The sequence below is a fragment of the Hirundo rustica genome, chromosome 2 (genome assembly GCF_015227805.2).
Source record: "Hirundo rustica isolate bHirRus1 chromosome 2, bHirRus1.pri.v3, whole genome shotgun sequence".
NCBI classification, from domain to species: domain Eukaryota; kingdom Metazoa; phylum Chordata; class Aves; order Passeriformes; family Hirundinidae; genus Hirundo; species Hirundo rustica.
This window is the reverse complement of record NC_053451.1, coordinates 114,502,007-114,518,772: the sequence shown is the minus strand read 5'-3', so window position 1 is coordinate 114,518,772 and position 16,766 is coordinate 114,502,007. Positions and strand designations below refer to the sequence as shown.

The 16,766-nt window shown below is 45.8% G+C and overlaps 1 long non-coding RNA gene across 1 annotated transcript; it reads left to right on the top strand.

The window, feature by feature from the left end:
- Positions 1-9,419: 9,419 nt before the first annotated feature.
- LOC120749020 (uncharacterized) lies at positions 9,420-13,278 on the top strand. Its single transcript, XR_005699499.1, has 3 exons — positions 9,420-9,538; positions 10,113-12,550; positions 12,656-13,278. It is a non-coding gene; the product is annotated as an uncharacterized LOC120749020 (long non-coding RNA).
- The last annotated feature ends 3,488 nt before the right edge of the window (positions 13,279-16,766 follow it).

The window sequence follows — 16,766 nt, the reverse complement described above, 5'->3', positions numbered from 1 at the left end:
GCTCCCGTGAGCTATTGATCACGTATCTATTACATACCTATAGATACCTATCTATTACGTGATCCCATAATCTATCAAACGGATGCTGCTGGGTGCCTCTGGGTGCCACAGACTCTGGCTTGGAGTGCCAGACTTCACTGTGCTCTGATTTCATTGCCTTTGGAGTATTTTATACCTCTGGGTAGTTTTATTTTCCATTCACTACTGAAAAATATGTACATATATTTTCTACCCAGTGGATCTTTTCTGCCTTGATTTTTCCCCGGCCTTAAGGTTTTGGTTACGTTTACTCTGGAACAGGTAAGGGAGGAGGGCTGGAGCTGTGATACCTCCAAGCTTCAGGACACCGCTGTGCACCTGAAAAAATACATAAATACACAAAGTAGAAGGTGTGACTGAGAAGTACTGAGCACATAAGGCCACCGTTGGTTTCCACACAAGGGAATTTAGGAAAAGAAGGTAAGATCAGAGAAAAAAAAACCAAACCCTAAAAGCGCAAGAGATCCAACAGCATAGACACAAGAGAAGAAATGAGAATTTGCATGATCTCAGCCTGCCCCACGGGTGCTGTGTTCATCTGGGCATCAGTCCTGAGTGTCTCAGTTTTATTTTGGAGTTTCTGCCCCATGCAAGGTCCTGTGCCACGGCAGGATCTGTCCCCACCCCCTCTGCCTGATCCCCAAAGCAGAGCAGCATTTCCCAACCCTTCCAACATCACCTGCATGTGTTTTGCCAAAAATTCTGAAGCACCATGTTTGACCTGGTAATTTCCTGATTGCTTTTCTCCTGCTTTCAGTGGTGGCCTCCCAGGCAGCCTTTGGGCTGTTTCTGGACAACACGCCTTGGGACTTGGCCTGCTGAAGGCTTTAATCTTCCTTTTGGACAATTTTCTGCCATTTCCTGTAACATTTCTTCACTTCTAGCTACTTGTCAATTCTTAAAGACAATCAGAGCAGTGCCAGGGAGTGGGGAGAAGCAGTGGGATGGTGGAACCATCTCTGCACCCTCCCCACAGGAGGCACCTGCAGAGCAGGCAGGGCAGACTGCAGCCCCTTGGATGCTCTTCAGCATCACTTTTCCTATGGAAAAACCACCAGGTGACCCTTCCTGTTCATCATCAAAATAAAGAGATTCAATTCACTTAGTTGATCTTTGGCAGAATTGTGTCTTCTTGCTTTTGAATATTACAAATGAATTTTTTCTGTGTATCTTTCCATTACAAAGCTCCAAGTGAGAACTTTCAGCTTCTATGGTTGTGTTTTGGAGGAAGTTTATTTCTCGAAAAGTATTTCCAACAAAGTGGGACGGATTTTATTCTACAAGGGAGCAAAATAATAGGGTTCTTTTTCCTAAAGGTCAACTTATTCAATACTTTATGGACTCTATTTACATCCATCCCTATCTAAGACATGGGTGACATTTCTCACTGACAGTCACAGTTCAGAAATTAGATATTTTGTGTATCCTTCATGCCACAAGACACCAGGCTGCAGGCAGAAGAGGGCTGTGCTCCATCACTCAGCAGCTCGTATCACACTTTTTGCCTCCATCACTTAGAGAAAACACCGGACTAAAAAACTTTAAAATCCAGTTTTCCCCTTATGTGCAAAGGCCCACCAGGATGCCTGTCCAGAGAAGTCCTGGGTAGTTTTTTCCACCAGCCTGGGAGATGGGCAGTGAGGTTGTCTGAAACACTGCCCGTGCACCAGAGGAAAGCAGAGATCCCAACGGGGACCGCGCTGCTTTTGGACCTCCATGGAATTCTCGGATTATCAGCCCATCGTGTGAGTCAGCTGAAACTGCAGATAACATTAGTTGCTCCTGCTCCTTTCTGGGCATTAATTAAGCCCTTATCTGCTGGCTGTCACCTCTTGGGCCCGATCCCAGCTGCGGGCACAAAGGCAAATCTCCCCCCGAGCTCTCGCTGCGGAAAGAGCGTTTGATTGGCATCTCAGCGCAAACACACCGCCAGAAATGAGCTGCCTGCTTTCTGCCAGGGGATTACTTAAAGATCTTTAATATATTTATATAGCAAAGCCTTGAAAATTATCTGGGGTTTCCCTGTAAATGTGTTTCCTTCTGTGAGGCCGGCGCCTAGCTAAAACCTTTCGGTGACTCTGTGAAGGATCTCCGGCTCTGCAAATGCCCGTGGCCAGAAGGGGCTTGGAGGGTTCCTTCCTCCTCTCCAGGCTCTGTGTCCTCCCTCACCATCCTCCCCTGGGCCCTTTTAGCTGCACTGCAGTGTTCTCACTTCCTTCCCAAGAAGGACTTGGAGAAATAAATCACCACGGCTGGTATTGGATCTTGCTGAGGATTTGTGGCAGCCTGCGACTCTTGATTCCCCTAATCCATCTGAATCTCCTATCCTTTTGAAGGATAAGGGCATTTTTTTCTGTCTCTTTTCACTTAAAATAAGCAGCAAACTGTACAACTCTGATTTTTCATCCTAAAGGGAGTGTTCTGTCCTGAAGGGAATTTCCTTTTGTGGTAACTGTTAGTTTGAATGGTGACACGAAGAAATCTGTCACTGGGCCAACATCACTGCTTATGAGCCCACAAAGTAAATCCCAAGTTTTAAGTGTTCTCTAAAATAATCACCATAACAGAGAAAAAAATCGGTGGCAAAGGAGAGGGGTGTCTGCAATTTGCTCCTTCCAGCTGTGTGAGGCACAGAAAAGTACGAGTTGGCACACGAAATTCCTCAAACCAGGACAATATCTGTCTGTCTACTAGATAACACTGAGAGGTCAAAAAACAATCAGATTTTACAACAATACGTCTTAATTTTGAAAATGGACAGTTCAAAATAACCCCTGAGATCCACGGCTTTGATAAAGACTCCCTACCACAGATGTATTAATGCAGTTGTCAAAATCAACTTCAGCTTTGTGAGTTCAAACTCCTTCAGGAGAATTTTATCAAAGAATATGTCATTTCTACAAACCACAGACAGTGCTGGAAGAGGACTTTTGTCACATTTCTGTGGCAAACATCCTTGCCCAAGGTGAAAAGAAAGATTTAATTACTGAAGTTAATCAAATGTGTAACTCAGAGCTGAGTCAGATCTAAAAGCCTGAATTTCAGCATCCAATACACTACAAAAAGGTTTGATTGTGACTGCAAAGCCCAGTTTAGAAATACAAACCTAAGCCGGTAATTTTCCTTAATGTTTCTGGGATCTCCAGGCAGTCCATGATATCAGCATTTTTTGTGAGCACTAAAATAACCCCAGAAAAACCTTATCATTCCTGAAATGAGGTGAGGACCAGCCTGTGGAGAAGAGGACACACTGGCTGGAGCCAGCAAAGAAGGGAAATATGCATTTTGTTTCTTTTCTAGACCCCGTCAGATTTGTGGTGACCCAGAGAAAGGAAGAAACTCCTGATAAATCCAGATCTGATTCAAAATGTGGCCACTGAAAGGTCTTGTTATGATAATGGCTGTGATGCATTCCAGTTTACCATGCCACGGGCAATGAGGGAGTCCAAATCCTGACCTATTACCATCTATAAAGGGAAAATAAATCAAGAACACTTATTAAATTAAGCTTAAAGGAAGAGTAAAGCGTGTGAAGTGTTGACAAACAGCAGGGTGGTATTGAAAGACACAATATGAAAAACTCAGTAAATGTTTACCATCGAACAAAAAATATGAAAAGGATGTCCTCAGGCACACATATAGACCTGGAATAATTAAATGAGAGAGTAAAGGAAGCTACTAGAAGAAAAAAGACCTTTTTTCTTCTAGTAGAGGTAAGGTAGAATAAAGAAAATAGAGAAAGAAATAGTGCAGGAAAGTAAATTCACAAAGAGAGAAACAAATAACTTCTTTTCAGATAGGAGACAAAGGCCAGCGATCACAGGGGAGAGAAGAGGATTTTTGCTCAACATACTCATAAATGATAAGGAAAACTTGGTGAATAATGAAGAGATGAATATGCTGATGATTCAGAAATATTTTTCCATATTTTTTAAAAAGTGCAGCTAGCTGAACCGTTGTGGAAATATCTTACAAGATTGACTGGGTGATAAGTGGTAAATGAAATAAAAAGTAAAGTGCACAGAAGAAGAGTAACCCAAGTACATAATCACCAAGATGGGCTGCAAATTAGCTACTGTCACTCACACAGCTTCCCATTACTGTGGATGTGCCAGCTGAATATTCAAAGTGACAAAAAGGCCAATTGCTTTCAGTAGTTATTAGGAAAGGAGTACAAAGGAGAAAACATAATTCTAGTGCGGTCCCAGTCCCTTTGTGACGTTCTGGCTGCCCTGAGTTAAAAAGGAGACAGTGTCATTAGAAGAGATGCTGAGAAAAGCCCTCTGGCTCTTGAAAGCAATGAGCTGTGGAAAAATGCTTTGAAGAGTGTGGGGATCTTAGAAACAAAGTTGTCACGGGACAGATGGGGAAATTTTCTCCTGGATAAAAACAGGGCAACAAGCAGAGGGCAGGATGGTTTTCAGTGCGGGGAGAGGCCATGAGAGGGCTCCTGCAGAGAGTTATGCTGGGACCTTTGCAGCTTAATAGGCTCCCAAACCACCTGAAAGAGGAGGTGAGAGGGTAAAATCTGTTGGTGACGTGGAATTTCCACGGCAGTAAAAATACGAGGCAGTTGCTCTGTTGATGGGTTGTGCGAAATGGAATGACCGCCGGGTTGGATGGCGTGTGAGGCAGCATGTCTGGAAATGTGGAGTGATGCACACCTGGGAAAGGAGCAATCCCACCTTCTCAGTTACAATAAAGGACCCTGAGCTGATTGTGATCACTCAAGTTGCTGTCAGTGCGGTGTGAGGATGACAGGAGCATATGGAGGATAACAGACAGTTTTGTGAAAACACTAGCTCAGTGCTTAGCAACCGTGAGAAAAGCGAATGACAGATTAACAATTCTTAGGCAAGGGACAGAGAATCACAGATTTACAAAGTTTTTTTTCATTTTATAAACCCACTCTGTGTCTACCCTTTCATGCTGTGTCCTCAATCTCCAGCCTGTAAAAGGTCCCATGGTGGGGATGGCGGTGTGGGACAGCATCCACATCAGGAATATTTATATACACCAGGTCTCTCCAGACCCATACAGGTCATAGGAGGCACAGCTCATCGTCTCATCTGACATAAAACTCTTGGCGGTAAGTTAGAAGCACATGAAAGAAGGTGGTTCATCACCTAGCACAGGGGTATGATGCAATTCAGCTGTGGATGCTAAAACTTCCCACAAGTCTGAAAAGCGACTGGATGAACTCATTGAAGAAAAACTGTTTGGGGCTATTGAATCCCCAAACTGCACACCTATCCCAGGAAATGTCTAAGCTGCAGATCCTTGGAGGTTGGAAGGGTATTTTTGTGAAAGTATCACTGCCTGTGGCTGGGTGGACTTGAGTAAATGTTTTTCATCATTTCTCAGAATAAAACAACCAGAAAGCATTCAATAAAATGATGGAGCAGGAGTGGGAAATGAGAATGATGTGATGTAGGGCTGGAGTATCTTTGCTCCTTGTTGAAGTGTTCCTGTGGGCACCTGTAACTGGCTCAGGGAACTGGGCTAGGGAGGGATTAATTTATTCTGGTTGATCCTATGATTTTATCATTGCATCTTTTGATTTTCATCATTTCTCAGGGACATCTTTTCAAATTATCTAGAGAAGGTTTCAAGCTCAAAACCAAGATAATCTAGTTTGGGTTTAATATTGAATGTGGTAAAAATGTCCCAGTTTGGAGAATGGAAAATGCTGTGATGGGTGGAGCTTCACAGATCATTCTGAAACTCACCAAAACCTGAAGCAAACTCACGTCTGTGGATTGGTTGTGATTCTCAGAAGGAAGACCCAAATCCAGCACCATCTGTGACGTGGAGAAGGTTTTTGGGTGTGTTCCCTTACACAGTGACTGGTGGGAGGGAGGGATTCTTGAAGATGCAGTGAAAGAGCAACACCTGCAAGGGGCACGAGCCAACACCTCTCACCTGCACACAGGGACAGGAGGTCACTGAGATCATCCAGCAGCCCCAGACACTGATGCTCTGAGGGCAATGGCATGGAAGAGCTGATATATATTGCCCATATTGCATCATTTGACCATAATTCATTCATTAATGTCACAGTAATTAGCAGTGTAAATAGGAGCAGGCAGGGGTCAGCCATTCACCCTGCAAGCTAAAAGGAAATGTCACCCCTTTGGTTTTCTGGCAGTTTCTTAGAGCAGATTGAGAGCTCTGGGTTTCACCTCCCATGTCAAGGACTGAATATTATTTGGGACACATGAGATAATAATAAAAAAAAAAAAAAAAGAGAGAGAATCCATGGCTCTCATTTGGTACTATGGGAACAGTGATCAAAACTTAAAACCCAGGCAAGGCAGGCAAAGAAAGGGCTGCAAGGTTATTTCTGACACAAATAGCTAAAGAGATAAATACAAATGAGAAATGCTTGAAATAGGAGAAGCAGGAGACCTAGGAAATAATATGTGAGCCTAAGACCCTGTGTGGGAGGAGAAGGTCATTTCAGAGAAATTTTGCCCTAGTGGTTTCAAAAGTGGGCAGAAAATAAAAGATACTGCCCAAACTGCTGTCTCCAGCTGATGGTGAGGACAGGGAAGGCTCAGAGGGATGTACAGTGTGACAGGGTCTGTAAAAGAATTGATGTTAAAAAGTGACCTGGGCTGGCTCAACTGTGATGATAGCAAAGAATTGCCAGCAGATCTGGCAGAGTAGAGTCAAGATTATTGCTGTTTTTAGCAAGTTTCACTTATTGCTCTTTTCATTGATGACTGTGAAGGAAGGAAATATTGGCCAGTGAGTGTTTCTTCTGCACCAATTAAATGTGGTTAAAAATAGAAGGAGAAAAATGAAGCTCCAATGTTAGCAAGAGTTGATATATGATGATTAGTGGGAGAGCTACTTCAGGGGAAAACTATGTCTCTATTCAGTTTAATCCTTTGAGGGACTTAATGAAATAATGATAGAAAAAAAGTAGGAAATAGAAAGAAAAAAAGTAGAAATTTCAATGGAATAAGGCTAGCTATGAAATTTCCTTTGAAATCTTCACTTTAAAGATTTTAAGGAGACTGCGCATACGAAGTGGACTGTAAAGTTCTGGCAAGACTCAGAAAAGAAAAAAAAATTCTCTTGAGATGGGAAAACTTAACAAGAACATCTTATTTTACTGTGTTTTTTTGTATAAAAAGTTACTGCAGATGAGAGCAGTGCAAAAGCCGGAGCTCAGCCTAGAGGAGCATGCTGGAGGTTTCCAGCTGGGATGAAGGATGCCACAGCAGAGGAAATGGCACCTGAGCCTGCCCTTGCTGTGTCCTGCTTACCTGGAGTAACCCCGTGGAAAGTGATGCAACCACTCACTGATCTATAGCTGAGGAGCAAGAACTGGATCAGGTGCACCCAGCAGGATCAAAATACAGCTCTTGGAGCTGGCTGGGATCTCTTCAACAAAAGGTTTTGCCAGGATGAGTAGATTGAAGCAGAAACTTGATGCCTCTGAGGATTGCATTGGTGAAACAGCATTGTGACAGCTCTTCCTGGCCTGAAGGTGTTTTCGGAAAGGGCAGACAGCAAGCAAGAGGGGTCCTTGTCACCTCAACAAAAAGCCATTTGTTCCTGGAGGGGAAAATCCACCTGGGCTTTTAAAAACACCAAAAATATCACACCTGGTTGATGAACTCCCTGAGTCTGGAATACCCAGCAGCTGGGAGGACACATGAAGAGGACACTTGCCCTCTTGTTGTGGACAAGTTGTGTCCAGGGCCCAAGGCAGCAGAGCTTTGTCCTTCCACACTTGCCAAGGATGTGGCACTGGCTCAATCTTCTCCACTCTCATACAAAGTCCTATCTCAGATCTTCAGGGCAAAGTGAGAGCTGAAGCCAGAAAACCCCTTTGTTAGTGAGAACATAAATCTAGTTTGGTGCAAACAGCAGAGCAATCAAATTCTGATGATGAAAGATTTTGTTCACATTTTCTCTATATGTCACACAGACAATGCAGCAGCCCAAGAGGGCTCTCACGTTGGATCACTGGTTTAAATCTGTCATTTGTAGCACAATAAAGTGAATTGTCAAACATATTTCTGTCCACAGTAACAAAACAGCAATTAATCCATGCCCATAAATACAGGGGGAGAAATGCTAATACTGCAGTAAACAAAGAAGCTTCCCTCTCTAACATATTTTGCTTCACATAAATGAGGCCTGAATTCTCAATGTCTCCCCACTAATGGGAAAATTCTTAAAACCTAATTAAAAGGTCTCTATTCAATGGGCTGTGGAGAATTTATAGCAGTGAAACTGCCTGTGTCAGACAGATATGCCACTGATAGTCCTGTGGGAGCTAATGATGAAGGGACTGCAAGTAAGAATGGAGAGGAAAAGGAACTGGGAGATAAAAAAGAACTGAGCAGCAGGCTGGGCATTGTTTCAGACAGCTGTGGTGATGTGCAGGGAGGCTGGGAAAGGGACATGGTTGGGACATGCTGGTGTCAGCCCTAAAAATGGGCTGGTGAGATCCAGTGGCTGTGGTAAAAGCCTCTGAGGCTTCTGGAAGAGCACCAGCATCTGTGAGGAAAAACACCTGTGCTGAGAGCAGGCTTTGCCACCGATGAACTTCATGCAAACCCGATGGATTCAGGGGGAGTTCACAGAATTTCTCATTTCACCAGCCACAGGACAAACACTGTTTTTCTCCCTAAGTAAAACCAGTTTGCCCAAAGGTGGAACAGGCTCTTGCCCAGCATTACAGGCATATTCATGCCAGGCATGTAAATAAAGGAAAGCAGCCCAGCTCTTTCACCAGCCCTGCCCCACTGAAAATGCTTAATTGGTGGTAAATGTCCCCCTCCTGCATCTTGAGAGCACCACTGTGTTAAATTCTGAGCTGGTCCCCAGTGCAGAGCACAGGCACACAGCACTTTGCAGCCAAGGGGCTCTCACTGGAGATATTCCAGAATCATCTGGACACAATCCTGTGCTCTGGGATGCCCCTGCTTGGGCAGGGAGGAGGGACCAGATGAGCCACTGTGGTCCCTTGCATCCTGTGAAGGGCTCTGCAGTTGCAACACCCACTGCTGACAGGAGACCAGTGGGGTTTAATTGCTCATAAATTGAACTGTGAGTTTCTGGTTGCTGGAACCCACTGTTCCTCTGGTCTGCAAATACTGTCTCTGGGTTTTAGTCCCAGCCTGGTTGGACTTTGTTTGGAGTGATTCAAAACCTCTTTAATTCACCTCCTCGATAACAAAGGAGAGGTTTGGAAATGTGGGGAACGTGAGGCCCCCATGAAAAAGGGGGACTGGTTTCTGAAGAACCCAGGCACCCTTCCCTGCCTGCCAAATGTCCTCCTCACTCAGCAACAGGAGCAACCACTTTTACCTAATGCCCATTTAATTGTTTGTATTAAGAAGGGCCACCTGCAAGGGGAGAAGCTGAGAGGGGAATTATGTGAGTCAGAAGGAAGCCTTGGAAGCTGGGAGCCCCAGCCAGCTGAAGGTTTCAGGACTGGGGCTTTTCCCCTCATTCTCTCCTCTAGCCTGGAGTGGAGGTAAATCCCTGGCTCATTCACCCCTTTAAGATACTTTTACCTAATGAAACTGCATTAGCAGTAAGAAAAAGGTCCTGCCAATAACTTAAACTCTTTGTTGCCACCTCCACAAGCCCTGCTGTTTGTGCTGGGATCTATTCAGTAACTGTTATTTAGTAAATGCTTTGTTTGCTATTCCTAAGCATAGTTTCATACAAACTTTGATTAGAATGTTCCCTACCAGTTATGGGAGTGAACACACTGGTCAGGAATTTTTAGTCAGAGGTTTTCATCCCATGCTGGAACTAAACTTGGGCATTGTGACTGCATGATGTAACGAAATTATCGCTACTGCAAGGCCTAATTTGGTGAATTTTTGGGTATCACATTGGTCTCAGAGATCTGCAATGTTCAAAGCAAGTGATCCCTATTGCTGGCCTTTGGGAAACACAGACCTACCGAGGGTGTGAAATGATGAGATACCCTCAGCTGAAATGCTCCTGAAAAATAGATTTCAGGTGAGGGCACAGCTGGGCAGTTCTTTAAAGGGCAACCTGGGCAATGAGGCTTTCTCTCTGAAATTCTTTTGCTTTAGGTGTCACCAGGGTCAGAGCTTCAGCCTGGCATGAATGTTTGACTCCCATTCACTTCAAGTGGGTCGTCCTAATGCCAACAGGACTTTCTGTGACTGTCCTGACCTCGGAAGGAAGGAAGAAAACAAGTTTACTTGTATCCTTGGAGAGACCAACTCTTGTGCCGTGGTTGCAGCAAAATGGGTGAATGGGGACAGGATGAGGACAAATGGCTTTGTGTACTCCATCTGTCATCTTTATGTTCCTCTAGGATATAAAAATGTGAGTCATCTGTCTGTGGGGCTGATGGAGAGAAAATGAACCCTTAAATAATCTCTTTCTTCCTCTTTTTAGTTGGTTAAATCAAATAAGCTTTGTGCATAGAGACCTCTGCAAAGCAGATGTGCCTTAAATCCTGTGCTTCACTAAAGTTTGGGCCATTTCTGTCTTGAGCTCATCTCTCCCTCACGACACAGCTCAAAGGAGGGTGAGATTTAGGAGAAGGAAATAATTTTCTCTTAACATCCTTTTGCCTTTTTAGATATTTTAAAATAAAAAAAAAAATGCTCATGCCATAGTGTACACTTGCTTTGACATCTTCAGGGTTCCTGCTTGCACTGCAGGTTACCCCTCTGACTACAAGTCACCTGAAGCTCAGTGTGGGCCACTAATGGCTTCACATGGCTTGATGTGACTGTTCATCATCACCAGGGAAAACAGCCCAGCAAAAGCCCCATCCCAATGTTCCACTTGGGCTGGTGCATTTCAGTCTGATTCCAGGAAGATGCTCCAACCACTCCCGACTGAGGTGGCCAGTCCCTTTCTCACCTGCCTTCACACATCAGGGCTGTCTTGAGCCCCTCCATTTGTGCGGGGTCAGTGTTTGCTCCTGCAGGAACAAGGCTGGAATTCCCGGGTCAGCCTCTTTTCCAGGTTTTGGGAGCCAGCCTTTCACTTCAAGGTCTTGCCTACCTCATTTTCCTCACAGAACAGAGTTGGCAATCCCTCTCCTCAGGAAAGCAGCAGGATGAAAGCAGATTCCAGCAGGTTCTCTGCCTCACCTCCTTGCCATCCAGCTAAATTCAGATGGTGTCTTTCCTCGCTAGACCTCCGTAACAAAAATCCTGGACCTAAAAGTTAGCAAAACTGGTTTTGAAATCATGAATTAAATAGGTTGGAAAAGACCTCTGAGATTATGAAGTCCAAAAAATTCTCTTCCACGTGCTGTGGGATGTGGTTAATTATTCAGAGCTGAAGTAATTGGAGTAAAACCCATCTGAGATGCAAGATCCCTACAGAAGATTGGGAGGGATGAAGTCACAGCCTAGTATTTTTGCCCCACTTTCCCTGCAATCACAAGTGTCCAGGGATAAAGCAGCAGGAATTCAGCTTTAACTGGGCCACAGGGAGGGCACTAACCATGGCTGAACCCTGCCTGTCCCTGGATCTGGGCCATCCCTGACCTGAAGGAGCTGCACCTCTGGAGCCAGTCCTGAGGGCTGCATGGGAAGGGCTGATAATTGCAAACTCCATGTTTTCCTCCAGCTTTCCTCTTCCTCAGCAATATTGGGACAGGAAATATGAAGGGATTTATTACCAGAGATAGAGCTCTTTGTTTTCCCTTTGCAAATTGAGCACGTTTGGGCACGCCCAAGGCCCTGAGTGCTCTCCCTTGGGGCTCAGTTTGGTTTTCTGCACCCTTAGTGCCAGCTGCAATAGCCCGTGGCATCTGCAGCATTCTTGGGAGCTGGGCAGCACTGCACAGGACCTGGGGAATTTGCTGTGGGGCACCCAACACCCCTGTGCGAGCATCACAATCCAGCCCTCAGCCTCTCTTCCCTGTCATGGTTCCTGTGAACAGGTTGGTCAATGTTGCTTGTTCAAAAGATTCCCAGAACCCAGGGAGGGGTTGTGTTTGCCTCTTCCCCTCCCTACCTCCACCAGAATCTGAGCACATCCATGCCTGAGGTTGCTGCAGGAGAAAGGAATCAATTTTTTCTGCTTAATTTGTGTACTTAATGACCTCGAGATAGAGTTGTTTTCCTTTGGCTCGAGCCAGCACCAGGATTACTTGGAGCTCCTCCTAGCCCTTGTTCTTGCTCCCCAGTCACGCTCAGAGGATCTCTGCTATCAGCACTCAGTGGCATTTGCCCCCCAGTATTCCCAAACACCTCTTCCCATTCCTCAGCCCTGGAAGAATGGGCACCACACCACAGGCAGCACCTGAAGGCTGCGTGCCACAGAATCACAGACTGGTTTGCGTTGGAAAGGACTTTAAAGATCATCTGGTTCCAAGCCCCTGCTGTGTCCCAGGTGTCAGCTTCTCCTTGGTCCCTCTGTCCATGTCAGGGCCACACCTGAAGTGCTGCCACTGAAACAGCCATGAGCCCCGGGCCTCACTGCCTTCCACAAGAAATAGGCCTGACAGGTCAATCCTCTGAGCAAAGGGCTGCTTAGTGAAGTAAGTGATGGCCCTGGCCAGCTGTCAGAAGCAGAATATGTTAACCTTCACACTTTAATGTGGCATTTTTTTCCTGTTCACACCGGTTTCTCTCTATGCCTGCAGCCAAAACGTTGCTGTGCAGGCCGGTGTGCCCCTGAACTCCTGAGGAGCCCCTCAGGGGGTGACACTGCCTTTCCCTGGGGATACAGGCAGTGCTGCAAGCTGGAAACCTCGGCCATTCAAAGGTTTAAACACAAGGGACAGCCTTGGTGTGGTGTGGAAACCTTTGAACCCCTCAGGGGAATGCCCAGGGCCTTGCCCTGGAAGAATACTCCATAGAGTCTGCACCTAGGCTGAAAGGAAAGACTTCCCTCATGGTGCCTCGCAACGCTGTGTGATCCACTCCAGTTTTGCTCGCCCTGTATGTCCCTAATTCTCGTGGTTTTTCATTTCCCTGTTTCTCCAGAGGTTGTGGTATCCCTGGTGGCCTGCCCTGTGTCCCCTACAGGGTACTGCCCTTTGTACCACCCCTGTGCCCTCAGACCATTGATTCCTGCCCCAATACTTAACCACCGAGCATCACACGCTCCTGGTCTTTTGTCCCAGATTCCCTTCGGTGCGCTGGAATAAACCTTTGCTGAAATTTATCATACAAAAGGCATTTCTTGCCTCTCTTGGCTGAGGTAGCTGTGGTGTGTGTAGTGTGTGGGCCCGACTGCTTTGCCTGAATCCTCCCCAGGCATCCTTTCCAAAGGAAATGCTTATTGGGAATGAGGTAGCGGCAACCAGCCTCTAAATCCCACATTGCTGGAGTGTGGTGTGGGAGTGATGCCATGAGGCTGTGGGCAGTGCCAGGGACGGTCCCTGTGACAAAGGATGGTCCATGTGATGAGCAAAAGGCTCGAGCAGAACTCCTGAGCTCCAGAATGGCACTGATGATGGGTTTGGTCAGCAGGGTGGCTGCTCTCAGCCTGCTCTGAGGCAGAACCAGCCTTTTCCCTCCATCCCTTGGGAATGCTCTCCAAGGATGACCCGGGGGCCAGAGGTCTAGACAGAAGCTCTGAGACATCACAGCTCGTCCCACCCTGCCTGGGCACAAACACCTCCAGCACAAATCCTTTTATCCTATTTCACAATATTGCCCAAACAACACCTGAGAGACTCTGACTGACCCTGTGCCTCTCCTACTCCTCCTTTTCCAGGGCACAAAGAACCTTTCTGAGCTGTGTGCAGCATGAATTATACAGGATGATGCCACAGAAACTTATTTAAATAAATCTGACACTATTAGCAGATTAACAAAACATTTAGAAAATCTCTTTTCCCTTCTGAGTATTGGCTTATTTTTTGAGTTCATTTATCTTGGAGAAAGAAAACTGATTCGATCTTTTGTAGCACAGTCCTTTAGGCATGTTCTCAATGGCACTTTATTTTTCCTGATGTCACATACACAACAGAGTGAGAGGCACCCATGCAGAATTTGAAAGCAGAAGCACAGCTTTACTCCCTGATTCTCTGCTGGTAGAATGGGGCTGCTCCCTTTGAGCTGCTAAACTGTTTCAGTCCAGAATTAAACAAGCTTTTCACCAACTCAAGAAAAAAAGAAACTGCAATAATTCCTGATCTGATTCAGATTTTTTCTTTTTTTATCTGCTCAAGGAGCAGCACTGCTGGGAAAGCAAATTTGTGTGTGACTGTGCTACCACAGCTCGGAGAAACACAAATCCTTGGTATCCCAACCTTCACCCTCCCTTCTTTTCCAAGGAACAATGCTCAATTTGTCTTCCTTTGCTGTGTCCATCTTGTCCATCATGATCCTGCACTGAGCTACATTTTACCTCTGCACATAATTTTACAGCTATAAGCATAATATTCACTTTAGGTTTTGTATTTCTTGATAGTGAAGCAAGCTCCCTGTGAAGTGTTATGTAGCAGCCCAGGCTAATTTCAGGTGCTGGATTTTACAGTTCCTGGATGCTGATAGAGAAACTCCTGAGCCTTGTGTCACTGCTGGCCCACAGCCAGGGAGGTGATTAGGATCCAGGGTAATGTCCATCTGCAGCTTTTAGGCAGGATGTATATCCAAAGGAAACAATCCCTTTTGAGACTTTTCTGTTACACTGGTTGTATTTACTCAAACACACTGATTTTAATTGTGGAGCTTTTTTACGGTTTTAAATTTTTTACTCAATTTTGATTAACGTTATTTTAGCACATTTAAAGAAGGCTAGCAGCTGACCCTGAGCAAAGGGAAGTTCAACCATCAAGCTGGGCATTCTCAGCAGCCTGGCTCTCATTTATCACTGGGTGTGTGTTCTGCCAGTTGCTGAATAAAGTATCTTCAATATGGTGAAACACCAGATCAATGCTTTTATATGTGTGTACAGCAATATTTTCTATTTGCTTCTTAAATTATACGAGTGATGAGGAGCCTTCAAGCAGTGCTCAGTCCAAGGGACAAAATGAACAGGAGCTGCAAGTGATGGGGGAAAAAGGAAGAAGTTTTTTTTTCTTTAGTGAGGCAAATATGTGCAGACTCAAATGAGACAGGATTTGCAGACGGGGTTTTTATTATTCCTCCTTTCTTTTACCAGTGTTTGGTAGATTTGTTATCTGTGTTAGGGTAAAAAGCAGAGCAGTGGTGCAGTCCTTCCAGCTCCAGGCTCTCTGCCTTGCTGGATAAAGTGCAGAGGTTGTAGCACTGGGGAAATTGGGATTGTGGGTCTGGTGGAGCCACAGTTCTTCCTGCTGCAAAACCATCATTGCCAAAAAAGTCTGGAAGAAACCCCATTCCTGTGTGTGCTTGTGGTTTCTGTTGCTTCCCAGGAACTTCCAAAGGGCCTAAAGGGAGGTCATTAAATGTTACACTCATTGCAGTAATTGCTATCCATAGGGACTGATTAGGGCTCAGTCAACATTGCAGAGCTGGTGACGTCAGTGGGGTACAAAAGGTGACACTGCTGCCTGCCAAGCTTTGGGGTGGAGGGGTTACCCCAGGCAGGCACCAGCTGGGTGCAGGCAGCTTTTGGGAACAGACAGCCTTTGGGAACAAGCAGCTTTTGGGAACAGACAGCCTTTGGGAACAGGCAGCCTTTGGGAAAAAGGCAGCTTTTGGGAATAGGCAGCTTTTGTATATAGGCAACATTTGGGAATGGGCAGCTTTGGTATACAGGCAGCCCTTGCAGGACTGCAGGAACCCTTCCTGGGGGGAAGGATGCACTGTGGGCTGGGAGCTCTCCCCGATATCTCCCCTATCCCTGGGATGGTTTTGTCTCCATGCCTGCTCTGCTGCAGTGCTCACACTTGAGTTGTGCGTAATATTTGTGTGATTCTCATGAGTGACAAATCCCCTGTGTCATGCAGGTCCCTCTGAGGACGGATCTCACAGTGACACCCCTCGTGTCTCACTGAGGGATGCTGGCAGCATTCAGAGGGCCATCAGGAACAGCAGGCATCACCCTCCTCTCCAGCAAATCTATATCTCAGGCAGGGACCAGGATTTTCAGGTCCCAGCATCAGCATTTGCAATGGGAAGGGAATTAATTAATCACCTGAACCAGCATTTCTGAATTTCCAGTCCCAATCTGTCAGTGACCAGAGCTATTGCTGGCAAGCACAGCAGCTGCCAAAAACAAAAATAAAAGAACTTCATAAATATGAACACATGCCCATGCATGTACGTGGGTGAACAGGAAAAGGGAAGTCACATAAATAAAGAAGCATCTCTACTTGTAAATAAAACATCATTTGGCTGCATGATCCAAGATGGTCCTGACTTTGTTTAAAATGACTGTGGCTCCTGGGCTAGAAAGCTGGGAAGGGCTGATCCCAGTGCAACACAGGTGCAGCACATCTGTCACTGCACAGCAGGCAGGGCTGCCAGGGGGAGAGACCTGACACGTTAACTGGGGTGCTCCCAGTTTGCTCCATCTGCTGCTGGCAAGGAGGGCAGCAGCTCTGAGTCCTCGCAGCCCCCCCGAGGCAGTGAGGTGTGCTCTGCCTCTGCAGCCACTGACCTGGGCTTGAGTTTCTCTGTGGAGCCAAATCTCCACCAAACACACTCTTTTGGGTGCTCCTGGACTGTGAAAGGGGGGAGCAGAAGGTCCTGGATATAAACCACAAACATAAAGTTCTTTAACTTTTCCAAGGCACTTTTTCTGGTTTTGGTTTGCTGGCTTATGTTTCTTTCTAAGCCTATCTGCAGTTTGAGGCTTCATTCCTTTCTGTGTTTTCC